The sequence below is a fragment of the Polyergus mexicanus genome, unplaced genomic scaffold, assembly GCF_030449975.1.
Source record: "Polyergus mexicanus isolate NDT 795.1 unplaced genomic scaffold, iyPolMexi1.0 SCAF_25, whole genome shotgun sequence".
Taxonomy (NCBI): domain Eukaryota; kingdom Metazoa; phylum Arthropoda; class Insecta; order Hymenoptera; family Formicidae; genus Polyergus; species Polyergus mexicanus.
The window spans coordinates 4,752,146-4,770,303 of record NW_027223345.1 but is presented as its reverse complement, the minus strand read 5'-3'; the positions used below and the strand labels follow the sequence as shown (position 1 = coordinate 4,770,303).

The 18,158-nt window shown below is 35.2% G+C and overlaps 1 protein-coding gene and 1 long non-coding RNA gene across 2 annotated transcripts in view; both read left to right on the top strand.

The window, feature by feature from the left end:
- Positions 1-18,158, top strand: part of Mesr6 (misexpression suppressor of ras 6) — a 570,073-nt gene that overhangs the window by 107,603 nt on the left and 444,312 nt on the right. The gene's annotated exons all lie outside the window — the stretch shown is intronic.
- Positions 1-18,158, top strand: part of LOC138943223 (uncharacterized) — a 51,069-nt gene that overhangs the window by 620 nt on the left and 32,291 nt on the right. The gene's annotated exons all lie outside the window — the stretch shown is intronic.

Here is an 18,158-nt window from a genome sequence, read left to right as displayed (position 1 = left end):
ATCCACAGTTATTTTATACAACGTGTACCATATATTATTCATTATTTAATTATGAAGTTATGTTGGTATTAATTACATTATACGATTATGACGATCTGAATATAATATTTTAGATAAAATGCAATCGATACAGAATCTTTTTTTAAAATTATTTATTAATTTCAAAATATTTTATGAGATTGAAATACAATTTAAAAACATTATGAGAAAGAGCGTGAGAGAGAAAGAGAGAGGGGAAAGAGAAAAGCACGCGAGAACAATCAGTCAGAGGAAATTGTAGTAACGAAGAGAGCGTTTAGCACGGTATTAATTAATCTTTATCTAACGTGATTAAATGATAGCGTGATTAAATATAGACTTTTTTTTTTTTTTTTTTTTTTTCTAGTAGTTTAGCTCCGCCTCGAACTACACATTTTTTTTCTACTGTGCACCGCCATTTTATCACTGTACGCCTTCTCAGATTGCAATCTATGCTAATTTATGTGTAACCGAACAACGACTCTCACCGTGAATAGTAAGAATAGCATGATTATTACAACGTGTCGGTTTACGTAGCCGAAAATAATTGCGTCAACTGAATGCGTAAATGTAGATTTTATTAGCAAATTTGTTATTTAATTTTATGATCTATTTTAGGACGTTTAATCTCGCGTATACGTCGTTTGACTGTCGTTTATTCGTCGTTTCCCGTTTATCGTATCATTTTTCGTGAATGTTGCATTTTGTTTTGCGTAAACGTTTTTGAACATCATCCGCTACCGACATCTGTAAACATCATTTCTTGCTATTCCGCCATGTTTGTGCGATGCATTCTTATTAAGGTATTTGTGTATGAACAGTTATTCGAGATATATATTCTTCTACGATATAAATATTTTTTTGACGTATCCGCATTATGAAATCCGCATTGGAAATAAATTAAATTATCTGATTTTAAATTAATATCCAATGTTGAACAAAGTCTGTGATCTTCTGTGTATCGCATTATGAGGAGAATCTCGTTTACAAAAATCTCTCTTAAAGAAATGTAAAATTACACTCATTTATCACGAAATTACGTTGCTACCAGATTATTACGCGTATCATTAATTTCTCATCAAGTTGTTTGCTCGTAGTCATTACGTAACCGTCGTCTATTTTCCGCTATAAATCTAGAATGTTTTAAAGATTTCGCAAAAATAAGTAACGTTTACTCTCTCTGACAGTACATCTCATGATCGAAGCTCTTATTAAGATCCACGGTCCTCGTGCCGCGGAGACCAAGCAGTCTCCATAGTCTCATTTTAATTAAACGAAATTCCGCGTGCAACAAAGGGCGGCAAGCCAGCCGGATAATTCGAAAGGGCAGATACGCGCTTCCTGGTTGGTCGAGTTTGTAGACGCGGGTGGTAGCGGTCGGCGTCGAAGGAGGAGGACAGCGGGGAACGAAAGCGGTTCTCTAGGGTTTCCCCGGGGGTAACTAGGCGCTGAAGGGAGACAGCGGGGTGAGAAAGAGTGGAAAGAAAGAAAGAGAGAGAGAGAGAGAAAGAAAGGGGAAGCGCGAGAAAGAGCGAGAGGAAAGAAAGGGGAGAAGAAGAATGAGAGCGAGATCAGAGGGACCAGGAGTGAGGGAATGGCTGGAGCAGGATCGATAAAGGGAGTGTCGGCATGAGAATGGGACAGAAGGAACGCGTCAGGGTTGCTTTTGCCATCCGAAAGATGATCTTAAGCGGGTCAACGCAGCCGAAAAATCGACCGCGTAAAGATTTCGAGGCTAAGGCTTGACGAGAGAGGAATTAATTTTGAATATAATTATAATGACTCAATTGTACCTTTTATACTCCAGTCTTCAGCAACGTTCTATTAATTAAACATTTCTGATTATAGTTATTAAAGAGAAACAAAGAGCCATTTAAATAAGTTTGTAATTTACCGATGTCGAGAAAAGTTTGCTTTTAATCGTTCAAGAAGATGAAATATTTGAAACGATCAGAAATAATAAATAATCATTGAATTAATTATAATTGAAAACTTATCATGCCTTGCTTCTGTATTCTTGATATTTATTTACGGAACAAATAATTTATATCTAACGTAAGTAACAGAATTTTACTCAACAATAATTTATAGATTTTTCATCATACGATGATTACTTGCTAGAATGCAACAATGCGTTTTATATATTATACCGTTCTATTTATGTTTATTGTAACATGATCCTGAATTTAATCCGCGAATAATGGAAGCACGAAGATAGGATGAAGTAGATCAAAAGATTTACGTTTCGCTGTAACACAACGTCGTACCACATTCTACATCTTCGTTCGATCTAACGGAATGATTATTTCAGATCTCGCATCAGATTAACGGCCGTTTCATAATTATCGTCGTACATTCGCCGCACGATTATTGCCGTAATATTATTGCGGCGAGCGTCCGCGCGTTAGTGCCGTCTATTCGCGATACGTAATGCCTGGTTCCTTCTTCTATTCTCCGGCATGATAATGAATGATCCGTTGAATATCGACGATCAAGATGGGTTGCTAGTCTTCCGGGCAATGGCGACATCGAGACTTCCTGTAGAACGACATTGATTAATCGATACCTGTGAACGTCGATGATTCAAGATTTAATAATGGAAGGGAGAACCGGATTAAAACGGCACTATAATTTTCTAGCATTTTATTTTATCAATTTTATTCCTGAATTATCAATTCTTTTAATTCCTGAACATTGGTAAAGAACGATCTTGAAGCAAACATTAATTAAATTATTTATATTATACTACTGATTGTTTTCTTTCCTGAAAAAAAATTTGGCTTTTCTTCTTCGTTTGGTCCTTCATTTAAGACATTATTTATCGGCTATTATATACATATATCCCAACACTTATACAATAATATCATAAAGATATTTTTGAGAGAAATTTTTTTTTTTTTATGAACGAAAAATTGCGAGAGAATCACCATATATCTTGGCAAGACGAGGAAAAATTTGTTTCAAGGTGAGATCGAATTATTTCGACGTGACGCAGAGTTCACGATATTCGGAGTTATATGAAACAGGGGCATCAAGGAGGGATGGGATAATCCTTGCAGGCGGATTATTCGGGATTCTCCTTGGCTTCGGAGTAAAAAAGAAACGGGGCTGACGAAGCTCGCCACTTTCTTGCAGAAACCTTCGCCCTTCTGCCAACTTCTCCTGATATATATTGTTCCCTTATCCCTTTTTCTTCCGCTGTTTTACCCTCCTCGCAATACTCAGTCAACGCACGCTGCTTATACACGAGCGACGGCGAAGCAATTTCTTCACAGTCGAGTATTAAAAGTTTACGTTAACCAATAGGCTGCGAACCGAACGTTTAGACCACATTGTCTCTTCTGCATAGCGAATGTATGAATTATTATGTCATAAATAATTTGATTTCCTTTTCTTAAATATATAAATGGATAAATATTTAAATACGTTGCAAATTATGATAGTTACAGAAGCAAAATCCACATTTTAATAAATAACAGAATTCAAACTTGAAAAATACCGCAATAAATAATAATTATTTAAAAATAAATAAGAAATGAGAGAAATTAAATAAAAAAAAAAAGTAAGAGATCGAAAAAATGAAAAAAAAAAAAAAAACTATAATTGTAAGTTATCAAATGCACATAGTAGTTTCTCATAGAAAATTTATATATGAGATAGGAAAGGTTCTATACAACGCGCCCTAAAAGAATTTGTAGAAGAAGATAAAATTATTTATGAGATGATATTTCACGCATTCGTTGCGCAGGAGAAACAATATAGTCTAGGTAAACGCTTCCTTCGGAGCGTACCTACTGGCTAACGTAAACTTTTAATGTGTCGGTTTATAATATCATGCAGCAGCTCCGAAATAATGCTCGATCCCTGTCTCACGACGCTCCTTGCCGGTCGGTCTCTCTTTTATCAAGAGTATTCCTCATCTATCAACACAGCTTTCTTTCCCTTCTCGCCCTTTCTTGCGACGCCACGCTTTTCTGGATAAGATTTATGAAATGGTACTTTGTACGCAGTCTCATTTTAGCATACGCCTCCATTTACTCTCCCAGGCTGGGTTCCGAGCGTCATCTTATTTCGAAAGTTTCGAGGAATAGCTATAGCATTGGCAACAGCCTTATAGGATGCCTAAAAAAATCTGACAATATGTAAGAGCATTGTAATTTTATTGCGAATTTCTAATTTTCTTTCCTACGTTTTTCATTTCAGTTCAGATTATGGAAAAGAGAACTGAACGATTGATTACATATTAGAGCATCTAGCTCTAATATGTACATATTTTACAATTTATAATAAAGTGTCTTTTATAATATAACAATTGAATTTTATATAATAAAATAAAAATTATAAACGTTATGAAAGAGATATTGTATTTAATGTGTGTTTAGTATGCAAGTCATAATTTTAGAGTATGCGATATATGCTCATGTGCGCAAAATGATATAAGATGATATTTTTAAGACTTGTTAATCGAGCTGAAATATGTTTACTGCACTGTAAGCTGCAGTTTATCGACACGCGTGTAGTTTGATAGCACGCATGTCCGAGGAGCTACATGGCGGTTGGTTGAGAAAGAAGGAATCTTTTGCTGAGGGTTTTTCGCGTATGAGCGTATAGGAACGCCAGGAACGCACAGCTACGTATCGGAGAATTCCACGAGTCAGATTTAAGGCACGTTACCCGCGCACCCTCATGCCACTCCCACATCCACCCCCGAAGTCGCATCCATCAAGTCTTGATTTTCAAATCTACCATCTTGCGACTGGGTGGTTTTCTTGGCTCGTACGAGCGATTTTTTTTCTTCCAAACAATTTGGCTCGTGTGATCTTTTATTCAAATAATTTATCGAAATGCTACATTTTTTTTAATTGCATTATTTTTATGAAACAAAATTGTTTCGTGCGAACACTCGCTTGATGGAAAAAAAAGTTATAAAAAAAAAATAAAAAATATAAATCCTTAAAATATTTAAATAACATTTATTTCGTTGGCTAAAACGTGTAGTTTGAAAATTTATCATGTAGTTATTTTTGAAGTGGAACTCTAATTTGTTTCTAAAGCATAGATTTTTTTAAATTCACATTTTTTCAAAATATCTTGATTTTATTTAACAATAGCAGGTTCAATGGTTTAATTTTATGCGAAATAGGCTGCATTTATCAAGACATCAGTATTCGATTTAACTATTTTTCCACGAATATTTCGAGGTATCTCTTGGCAAGGTGCCTTGGCTTGAACGGACTTGAGGAAAGGATGCGTTTTGAAGCTCGAGTATGAGGTTTGGCGTACAGAATAAGACGTTTATTTATTTATCATTGGCCCGCCGGTAGCCTCGGGTAATTAAAGCCGCTCCCCGTCTTGTGACCTAGATATTAATTAGGCATTCGTGCACGTCATTTACCGGTGGGCCACCTCGAAGTGCCGCTTGCTGTAATAAAGTCGTTTTATTAAATCGTTACGTATACATGCGCCATTACAGCGCCAAGAAAAGAAACGTATGTACGGTAAGTACATTATGCGCGAAGTAGGGTGATAAAGCAGCTGCATCCGCACATTAACATTTGTACACGTATTTTTATTTCGTTTATTCTTGTTTTTCCTCCTTTCGAGAAGGGCAGATAGCGGAATAAGGTGATAATTACATTCACGAATTATAATTATCGAAACATACAAGCATGAACAATCCTGTTTCAATAAAATTTACATATACGATATAGCATGATTATAAAATAATGAATTTTTAATTAAATATAGTGAAATATTTTGCTTATAAAATCGATGTAATAATTAAGGTATTATTTGTTGTTATTTTTTATCGAAATATCTTGGAAATAAAAATTTAGATCGATGCTGTTGCAATACTATTCTGCTGAGTAAATTTAAATTCTGCGAAAGATAAAATGATATAATTGTATTATATGTATATTCTTGTTTATTATTCCTATTTAATTCGAAGAATAATATAAATTTAGATTTAATATATATTGACCTTTTTCTCTCTATTGAGTACACACATGTGTAAAATAATACTTTTGTTCCGTTGCCAAATCGGAATTAGAAGATGCGGTGACTCATGTGCGTGACTAAAAGTTGACCTTTACGCGGAACCGAAGTGTTTTCTGCATATTTTGCAGGTGGGCTACTCGAGTCTCCGGTGTGGTCGAAGCTCGACACTCAGAATAGATCAAAGTCGGTACGTCGCGACCAAATTGCTGGTCGCAGATGCACGCATAAGCTCCGGTATCATTCGTCTGTATTTATTGCACCGCGGTAGACTCGCCGCCGCCTCTCGGTTTAAATGATAGAAAGACGACGAAACGGGAACATCCGTCATACTAGCAACGATTTATACGAGCAGACCACTCAGTATGAAGCCAGTCATATTATCGTTTCACTAAAACGCGGTTATACGGGAGTATTCACCGTACATTTTGTGTCGCGGGGTAATGAATTTTGTAGATGTAGACATATGACGAAAATTGTGTTCTAATTTGAATTTGCCCGAATTCTTGGTTTACGCAAAACACATTTATCTTTCAAGTAGTTTCAGTAAATATATATATTTCTACAGACAGCAAATATTTATTCAGGAGGCGAACGTAATATATTTTTTTGAAATATAAATATTTCGTAATACATCTCGGTAGTATTACCTTGATTTATCAGCAGTAGTTTTGTTGAAAAGAGAGAGTGCTTAAATATAAATAATTATAGTTCTATAAATGGAATTTTCTTTTTGTGTAGATGTCCTTAATGTAATTTTAATCAACGAGAATACCTCTCATTATTTTGTTATATATAATTTTTTTCTCAAGCTTAAAAAAAATTTAAATACATTAAATAGATCAAATAAAAAAGAAAGAGAATCTTATGTGTATTTAAGAATTAATAAAATATTTACAAAAATATTCTTGCGAACAAACACACACACATTTATTAATACTTATAAATCTTTATTTAAAAAAAAAAAAAAAAAAAAAAAAATTGAACAATAAAACTTCCCAAATATATATTTACGAAGTTGACCGTATTTTAGAAATTAAATTTATGATCGCATTAAAAAAAGTACAGTTTATTCGTGAAATTTTCACAGCAGGCGTTGCTAGGGGGGGGGGGGGAGGGAAGGGAGGGAGAAAAATTTATTCGAACGATGCATCGAGATACAAAATAAAAATACGGCTATGCCGTATTCTACAGTGTAGAAAAGCCGGAAGATAAACCGTGGAAATAATTAGTCGTGCTCATCACCGTGGGCTATATATCGTTTCTTCCATCTCTTAACGAGCTGCCCGAGCGAATGGATCGTTTGGGTCGACTGTGCGTATTCTTTTTCTGTTCTCATGCGCGTGGAATCACGCGTGTAGTGGTTTTAAGTCAAATAGGATGGAAGCACTTTTCGGTCCGAATGACCGTATAATTTTTTATGCAAAGTTGAGCCACTGTTCCATTCCGAAAACTGTAATTTGTGGTAGCTTATGAAGTAGGCGAGTATACCCGGTCTGATTTGGTGCAGCCGCGGCCTGATCACGTCTATGCGCAACGGTTGCGCAAGGTGGCTTTAACCGAGGTGATAATTATCACGTCAAAATCTTTTTATGGGGGATCCCTAATCGTAAACAACGAGCAGCTAACGAGTGATACTCCATCTGCCAGATAGAAGATAATGTGGATAGATCTATCATTTTGATGGTTCGCTAGGACCCAGCGTGTGTTTCACTTAAGTCGTTCTGGAAAATATATATGAACGCGAAACATGATGTAGTATATTTCCAAAGCCCGTAACACGCGAATAATAATATTATGAGGAAAATTATACGATGAAAGTCGTATGTTTAGAATATTTAAAATTATTTATTTATCTCGCGCATCGTCGAAGTTATATACGAGTTTAGAGGTGCGATAATTATTAATTAGGTACGAATATCGTCGTGTGTGTTCCCTTTACTTGGACACCTTTTACTTTACGAAGGAGAAATACATAAGTTTCACGAAGTAAATATATTATTAATAGTAAAGCGTAGCCATCATAATTTTGCACAAATTGCACCGCGGCAAATAAGCCTGTTTAATGCCGCGCAGCCGATTAAATGATAAATTAAGCGGATAATGGGCACATCCACATCGCACGGCATCGAGTCATAGTTTATTACGCGAGCGCACTCTCTTCGGCATAAAATGAATATCTTTGGATATTCGCGCGCGACCAGGCTTGGAAATACTAATCGTCGTACATCTGAAACTGGTATTCGCGTACGAACTCTTTGGGTTCATTCGTTAGTCGCAGCCTGGCCCATCTGCCGCGATATCTTCCGCAACGTAACGACACTTTACGAGCGGCCAGTTGCCTTTTGCCGCGAGATGCATCGTCGCGATCGCAATTTAGCCGCTCGATTGCTTATCTAGCAAGGCTGTTGGATACGGAAAAAAAGATGCATGCAACGTGCAGACGACGATAATTCTCTTGCAATTATTGTAAATTACGAGCCTCTGTCGCAAAAATATAATATTGCGCGATACGCCGCACCGATTTGATCTTTTGGCGTTTTAGCGTGGGTATAAAATTTTTCTACATTATTTAGATTTTATTTTTATTTTAATTAAACACGTTGATGTGTTTAGGAGTCATGAGACACTTTTTTATTCGATAAATTTTTTCGCCTACGAAAAATATTTTTTTTTTTTTCCCCCGACTGTTTGATAATTTTATTTCTCAAAATATAAGTCTGGAATCATATAAAAAGAGAGCTGTACAATTTTTTTTTATACAACGAAATATTACAATTCCGCTGGAGTTGATTACTTTAAATTTTGTAATTGGGTTTACTGATATATTGAAATTTCGTTATCGGTACTGGATTATCCATAGGGACAGGTATTAGCCAGGCATTTAATTAGATTTTATTACGGTAAAAATTACATTTTATCGGCGTTCACTGTAATGAAATTTTATTACGGCATATTAGTGTATGCGTGCAGAGTGTTCTGGGAATAATATATTTTTTCTAGATTTTGTGAATTGCTAAAATCTCAAATTTCTTAGTAGTTATATAATTGGGTTTAGATTGTACGAAAGTATAATTGTTAAAAATATAATTTGATTTTTTTATTAATATAGAAAAAGATTGACGGAAGAGGAGTTTATGTATATCTACATATTATAAATATATTAAAAACAAAATTGATGCAAAAATTTTTATATATTCTTTATTATAATGACTAGTATATTTTTTTTGGCTTATACTTACTCGTGATAAACAGACAAGATGCGAGTTGACGTTTCGCAAATAGCACATTGAAGAGATAAAACAGGGATAGAGAAAAAGAGGGCGGGAAGGAAGGAGAAAGAAATATGATGGACAAGTGATGGAGATCGTGTAGGAAACATCCTTTGATAGGAATCGAGTGCTAACGAAGCTGATAGCGCAGTCTCTGCTTCTTCCTGGGACAGGACAATAACCGGTATATATGCGTCTGTCCGTTCGTCTGTCCATATCCGTCTGTTCGACCGGTGCGTTGTCCAATAGGACGCGCCTGCTGTCAGTGTAGTGGGCAGGTGCGACCGTGACTTGCCTTTCTCGTGTATGGGTATGTATTCTTGTATGTATAATTACGCTTACACGTATATACATACGCGATATATACATACCTATTACATGCTAGCTTTGTCTAATACATCCCTTTGCATACGCCTTATATGCATATATGGATGCGTTTATATTGGAATAGGCATCGGAACATTGCATTACATGGATATACAGAGTGATCATCTTGAATCATACGTTTTCGTCATATATTCCGACATTTGATCCAACTTGCTAGCAAACGAAACTAATTAATATTATTTACTTTGACATTTTATTTATTTCGACATTATTTACTGACGTTAAGAAAAATTGGCATATAATTTGATAATATAAATCCACACACACGCATATTTTCTGAATATAAATATCTCTATTCGTACATAAAAAAAAAAAAAAAAAAAAAATGCACAGCTCATGTATATATAGCTATCTTTATTTATATATTTTTTTTCAATTTTGTATTAATCAAAATATTTTAAATTTGATATACTTCTATTCGTAATATTTAATATTGCCTATATTAACTACCATATATACGATATACGTTGCATATAATTAAGGTTCATTCGCGACCCATGCGAATTCGCAACTCGGGATATGAAAATCGATTGTTTTGCAATTCTCATAATAAACATTCTCGTCCCCATACATTGCGCTCGTTCTTGACCACCCTTTTATTCAAATATCGCGAATAATTCACGACTGATCTTATTTCACATACAACGAACAATAATTCCTATCAGAGTCGCGTATTGTACACAGGATATATAATACCGTTTACCTTCCTTAATTCATTAAGCTATCTATATAATTCTCTCTATTACCGTATTCTGCGTGTGCCTCCATTAGTGCGTATATCCACCGCAATCGTTACGGCGCATTTACAAGGCTGGAATATACACGAGGTTTAATGTTATGCAACAAGCAGTACATGTCTCTGTGGCGTATATTCATGCGCACTAATTCTTACACTAATTTACTCAATGATCTGGATACGCATTCGCATGCATCAAGCTACACGCGCTTGACACGTTCACATGTATCCAGGTGAACTGAATACACTAAATTTTGTGTGCGAATGTGTGCGCGCGTTGATACGCACAGCCTCCACCGTATACGTTTAAATATGTGTACGCTCTCTAGGCACAGATCCTACATATGGAAGATTCAGATCGCATTGTTCCTAGACACGAATATCGTTCGTACGAAGCGCCTCATTGCTATAATCTCAATTATTTTCCTTATTGGCGGGAGTATAAAACGAGCATTAATTAGCGTTTAAAGGAGACAGGACTACACCGATTATTTTTAGCAATGCGAGTTATATTTTAGCGTATCAACATCTCGTCTTTATAAACGAGTAAAGAAGGATTGATTATTGTGTACTAAAATAAAGAATGCATTTTCTATAAAATTACACATTCTACGTAAATTATATTACTGCACGCATGTATATGTCACACAGTAATAAAAATACAGTATAGCAACATTTCTACGACGTGCCTTTCGTTAACATTTGTGAGAATGAAAGGAGATTATAAGTTACACAATTATATTGATAATATTTTTTCAAGGAGAACTAAAAACACAATAAATAAAGGAAAACGTCAGAAAAATGATATGATCTCTGAGTAAAATGTGTAGATATACATAGAATAAATTCAAGTAATTAAATAATTAGTTTCTTTATTCCAAAATAATTTTTCTATTTGAAATAACGTACATTATTTAGTGTTCTTATTAATCTAAATGAGCATATTATTTTCGTGTGATATGTTTTAATGTATATATATATATATATATATATATGCGTGCACACTGGTGATTCGATATCACATATATGTGCACAAATGCGTATTTGCATTACTAAATCTGTGTGTAGAAATAGAGAGAGAGAGAGAGAGAGAGAGAGAGAGAGAGAGATACTTCGACCGCGATATTGTTGTCTTCCGATTACATCGGACAATGGATCCATTTCCGGAAGTAGAACGGAAATTGTGCTTCCTAGTGTGGGTGGAAGACTATATGCGCACAGATGCAGCCAGTCGTCTTTGAGAGGACGTAATTTTGGATGCCGCAGACGTCACCAAGATGGAAACCGGAAATTAGATGATCCGGTGCTGCGCGCGATGCAACGTTAATTCGTTCGAAATCGTATAATCACGCTTGAATGGAATGCGTTTCCATTTGAATGAAGTTAAATCGCGATAAATTGTATTATCACGCATTTTGTCCGACATTCTTATCTTTATATTGTATATTGTAGCTGTAGCTGATTAATTTAGAAATTTTTTATATATATATTCCTTTTCCTTTATCATACTCGGCGAATATTAGACATATGGTACACTATATCGTACTTGAATATTTATACAGTTAAGTTTTTTTTTTTTTTTTTTTTTTTAATATCCGTTATATTAGCATTATTTTCTCTTAAGCTATGCATGATTTACTGCAACAGATAAATTCGAGATCCTGTCGCTATAGCGTCAAGTCATTATGTACATTTTTTTGTCGCCATCTCTTGTATATACAGGCAATAGCGCCGGCATTGGACAGTCTAATGGCAGCGCAAATAGTTTCTATTGAATCAACGGATCTTACACGGCCATTTTGCTTAGAATTTCCTGCGTGCTTTTGTATCTTGCGCTCGAAGGCGCCTCGTAAGCGCAAATTTCCTGGCCGCTATTTGCTATTCCATTAAAGGCGACGAAGGCGTGTCCTCCCCTTTCGCCATGAAACTGTCTACTCGTTCCTTTGCGCCCATCGAGCGACGGAGAAGGATCTCAGTTGCTAATACGAGATCATACTTATTGTTTTTTTTTTTCCCCCCCGAAATACATACATAATAATATGAAGATTAAAAGTTAAAATAAAAATTTTTTTATAAAATATTATAACTTGTATAACATTTTCTCTTATCTCTCTTTGAGAAATTGATGTATCGCTGATGCATCTCACAGCTAACAAGTAGTATGTATTTCGTAGAGAGGAGAATGCTTGTTACACATGTATTATATTACTAATTTGTAATACGTATTTTATTCATTTTATTCTATTCATATCTTATATTTATTTTATTTCTTATGTCACGTAACATAGTTGACAAATTAATAATGCTCGTGGTGAACTTCATCTGTTTATGATACAAACGTATTACGATGTCAATTTTTTTATAACAACTTTGAATAATACGATGTTGTTTTATCAACAATTCTATACATTATCCTTGTACCATTTATATACATATACGTATTAACATGTCAAACGATACACGCGTAACAGATACATTCTATTCCGCCCATGCAATCTATAATTTAATCTTTAACTGTAATTTGCAGTAACATGTAACTGCGTAGCTATCTTCGCGAGTACAACCAAAGTTTGCGCTTGTTCAACCAAGATTGGCGAAATTTTGCCAATGGGTATTTGTCACAGTTTCGTTATCAGTGCTTGCGGTTTTGAGAGTGCGAGCTGAGAGCGTGCAATTCCATACGAGCGATTTCCTCACAGATCGGTTACGCAATTTAATCATTATTAGGCGTCTAATAATAATAATCATCGCCTGTTTTCCAGAATTCTTTCTCGTTTCTCCCTTTTCAGATACAGTACATCACATGCAAACGGGAAATTATTTTGAATACACGGCTTTACTATTTGAAAATAGCGTTGGGTGCAACGTCAAAGTGCTCAAAATACGCAGAGCACCATTCAACGTAAATGCGAATATTTGGTATCCGATAATTGGCATAATCACATATAAGCAGACAGTTTATTCTGCTATTATAGATTTAATGTGGCGCAAATACCTAATGAATAGTACCAGGCAATCTTTTTTTAGTATCCTGCCTCGGATGCTGTTCCTGCGGTCGTTTTTATTACCCCTTTCTCTCTCTAATCATCGATCTCTTCTATCGATCGTTTTCTATCGTCTCATCTTCGATAAACATACGCGTGCTACTCGCATGTGTGAGTTTTTATATATTTTCTCTTTTTTGATATCGTTCACGCCCTTTAGTGCACGATTAATCCGCAAATTCGTCCTATGATCGCACGTGAGGAATTATTTTGTTTCTAAAGAGCAGTTATGTTTTTTATTCCAATTTTAATTTTTTTATCGCTTTATTGCTTTTATGCTTTCAATTATTACTGTCTGATTGGTTGAAAAAAGATACATTACTAATAGTTTTTTGAAGGAGCTTTGCGAATAGTTGAAAATTTTTGATGACATTTAATGAGACGCTTTAAAACGAGTGAAGAAAAAGAGAATTCTGTGCAAGAATTAAAAAAAAAAAAAAAAACATTTTACATCTCTCAAGAGCCCAGAGCTTATAATGGTGGGTCGTTTCATTTTGCATTAATTATTGTCGATTTTTTCCGCGAACATGAAATTTCAATAATTAATGTGTTATTGATTTTGTCGGATCATATCGAGGATTTTAATAATTTATATAGTGGCGTTTTTATTCTTGGCATTCTAGTACAAATTCTTGGTATTCTTGTACAATTCTTGTACAACTTAACGGTACAATAATCGTATACGTTATTAAAGCAGTAAAAATAGAGTATGTGGTCCACCCCCACGGCAAATAAATTGTTGCGCTGCGCAGTAAAAACCGGTTATTATCGAACGCGCTGGTCTAGAGTTGAATTGTTGGTAATTTAAAAAAAAAATGTTTCTAGTCACGATATTGCTTATCGCGCGTGCGTTTCTTCAGTGGAGCACGATTAACCTTGAGAAAGGTACTTCAATCTTGGAGAATATCAGCTTTTTACTCGTTGCATGAAAATGCCAGTTAATCTGCGATCATCGGCGAATGCTTTCGTCGCAGTCTGTACATTAATCCAGCTTCGCGTAATTATTGATTGCTTACTGGCATGCGAGAGTCCAATAAATGTTGCCGACACCCGCGCACACCTGTGTGCCTCCCCCACCTTTCGCATCGTGCGTTCGCTTATATGTATGTCTACCTATACCTACGCACACATGAATTGCCATCGAAATACGTGTTTATAGAAGCAAATTCGCCAACTGTTTATAAGGACGATAGAGAGTTGTCTCAATTATTACTCGAATCTAGTATCATCGATACGAGGCTCTTGCGACATTATTGCACCCAAGGTAAAGAGTAAAAAATGACAGAATTAATTAGAAAGAAATAAAATGGAGGAGGGAGGGGGAGAAGAGAGCGCGGGGGAAAAATTGTGCGAAGAGAAAAATTGGTCGATAGCTACTAGTTTTTATTACACGACCGATTCGATACGCCGGCCAATCGCCTCTAGCCGGTTTCGGCATCGTTATCGCGTAGGGGATCTCCTCTCTTGGTGGTTAGGCCAGCTATATTAATGAAATTTACTTGCTAAGAGAAAATTATAGCCGCACCGTCTCGCCATCGTCATCGTCTTGCTACAAACAAGCGAGAGGGACGGAGAAGGAGGATGGCGCGAAACAGCGCGAGCGATAAAGGGAGCCGGACACGTAGAGAGAGAACACAATAATTTCCACCCAATTACCGACGATCCTAACGGTTTGTTTGCTCACCCAAGACCCACCCGGCTTACGTTATAATCATCCCGGGATAATTGATATCCAATTTCGTCTCGTACGTCTCGGTATACCCGGGTAATACCCCTTCGGCATATCCTGAGGTCGACTAACTTCGCGCTCTTATAGATCGCGATATAGGCTCAATATCAATCGTGATGTTGATCCTTAAGGAAAAATAGTCACGCGTGTATTTTACGACAATATATGCAAGATTTCTCTTAAAATATAAATACTAATTATATTTACTCACATTTTTGTGTTCCTCATTTATACATATATCCTACAATGATCGTATTCATGCGACTCGTATATTATAAATATTGTATATGTGTGTTTCATGTATAAAATATTATTATAGGTATAAATCGAACTGTTTCTCGCGTGTATCTCCGCATTTAGAAACTACGGATTAATTTTTTTTTCCGTTAGACATTTGTCACAGAATAATCCTATAAAATTCGATTGTTTCTGATTATGCATTTTATAACAAGATAAGTTGGATAATAACGTAGGGCGATGAAGTGCAAACAGTGGTAATGTGCGCGGATATGTAAGTATATGTTTATGATATGCACTCCGTATTCACTTTATCTTCGGCGTGGGTTGTTTTGTCGTCGCGCAACTCGGTTAGCGCGAAACCGGTTATACCCCCATTGAAAGCATCGAGAGAACTTTATATATGATTAATCTTATTACGACGGCTGCTGCTGCATCTTGGGTACAGTTGCATATTAATTACCGCGAATATTGCAATTTATTTTAGACGATTATACAATATATGGATTGTTATCGAATCTCATATTTTCAGCTTATCACTTTTGTTGTCATAAATTTGGCATTAGAAGAGATGCGAAAGAGATACAAAGTATATCGAACATTACTTTCGATACACACCTTGTACCTTCGAATAATAGAAATTCCTTTAATTCGTAGATAGGTTCGTGATTTATAATGCAATTTACGAAGTAGAGGAGGGTAAGATGCGAATAGTCGATTTGGTTGATGTTGTTAATGGGAAGCTTGTAAAAATTATAGCACTTTCTTATTTCAATAATTGTAAATTAGATTTCACATTGAAACTTTGCATTTTTTGAGAGTGATATTTTCTTTTTGCTTTCCTTTTCTCCCTTTCTTCTTTTGATCTTCTTTTCTGCACGATTCTTAGAAATTCGATAGAATATATTCATATTTCCCCTTTAACTTAAAAATTTAAATATATAAGATTATCCAATGTTAAAAATCTTAAGATTCAATGTTATTTATGTAGTAGACGAGATAGCAATCGGATTCTTACATCATGAGAGCGGGATGTACGATCATAAACTTAACAGGAAGAACTGGTTAGCTACAGAAGTTGGCGCAAATTGTGCTTCTCGCACATATTATAAATCATTCAGGATGAGATACATAGTAGAGATTTTCAAGGACTTAATTCATAACGCACGTACTTGTCAAAAATTATTCAGATAACATAATACCGTAAAATTAGAATTGTACAATATAAATTTGATATTTTAAAATTCATATATAGAATATAAATTGTAGAAAATGTACAAAATTACATTTATTTGATTAGGATTAATTATAAATTAAAGAGCAATATTATTTTTCTAATAATTATGCACGAATCATTATAATTAATGCATAGTATAAACATTTATGCGCGATAAGAGAGATAAAAAAATATCAACAGTTTACAGTCCTGTATGTCAGAAACTTAAAATGCAATATCTATGATGAAGAAGCAGCAATCTAGCCTTTTGACAACCGGTAATATGATTGCGCGTCGCGAGGGGAATGACGGGGGAGGGGACGAGTTCGATATAGTGGTTCCATCTCGTGTATGTGTGTGTGTGTGTGTGTGTGTGTATGTATATACCTGAATGCTTCGAAGGAGTACGGTGCTCTTCAAATCGGAATGAAACCTCGAGCGTGGATCTATATTGAGGATCTACATCGGGTTGCATAACAATGCCGAGCGATGTTGCCTTCATGCATAAGTATCTATGCAAACCGAATAGCGATCCCGAAGAGGCACGACGCGCGGCGAGATAATATTTTCATATGAATACAAATGGGCCCTCTTTCTCTCTTCTTCTGCGCCGCGGCGGTAAATAAGTCTGTCCTTCTACTCGCCTACTTGTACGTATCAGCAGAGTCGCGAATGCTTTTTCCCGTAACGGATGGCTCGACTCTTTCCTTTAAGGAGTTGCCCGTGGTAGTTATTTTATCTGCCGCGAAACGTTAAGAGGAAGTTTCTGCGGTAACGCGAATAATGTTCACGTTTTAATACTTAGCGGGTGGTGTTTGATATATTTGCTTGATAGGTGATAGCAGACCGACAATATATTGAACTGAGTATAAGAATTTCTTTTTATATACAAAATATACTATACAAAATACAATATTATATTGTATAAATTATCTACACGATGATTCTTTCTTATGAGAAATCGATATTATATTGAAATAATATGTTTGCAACATAATTATTAAAGCTCCAATAGCGTCGTGAAAGTTTTAAAAATTGAAACGGATAATATTTCTATTTTAGCTTAAATTCTATTTACATACATATACAACTTCAATTATATACATATTTTTAATCCATCTACATGATTTCTTACATATTATGTATAAATAAAACGTTAGATGTTATGCTATTATTCTTATTGCTGAAATTATGCAAACTCTAATGAGAATTGAATAGAAAAAGAATAGAGAGAATTTAGTATATTTTATATATGATGTATCGTATATTTCCCTTCTTGCTCCTTTATACGTTCTCATTAATGGTCTTAGCCTTTGATAATAACAGTTATCGCTCGAACATGTAATGGGCAAAATGCTAATCGTATTTTGCAGCCGTCCGAATCTCCGTAATTATTGATCGTGATGTTTACAATAAGCAAATCATAGTAATGTTGTTGCAAGGAATATGGAATGCATAGGCATCTATACTTACGGATATTCTAAATTCTACTTAATTTTTTTTTAACAAAATGCTATTTTAC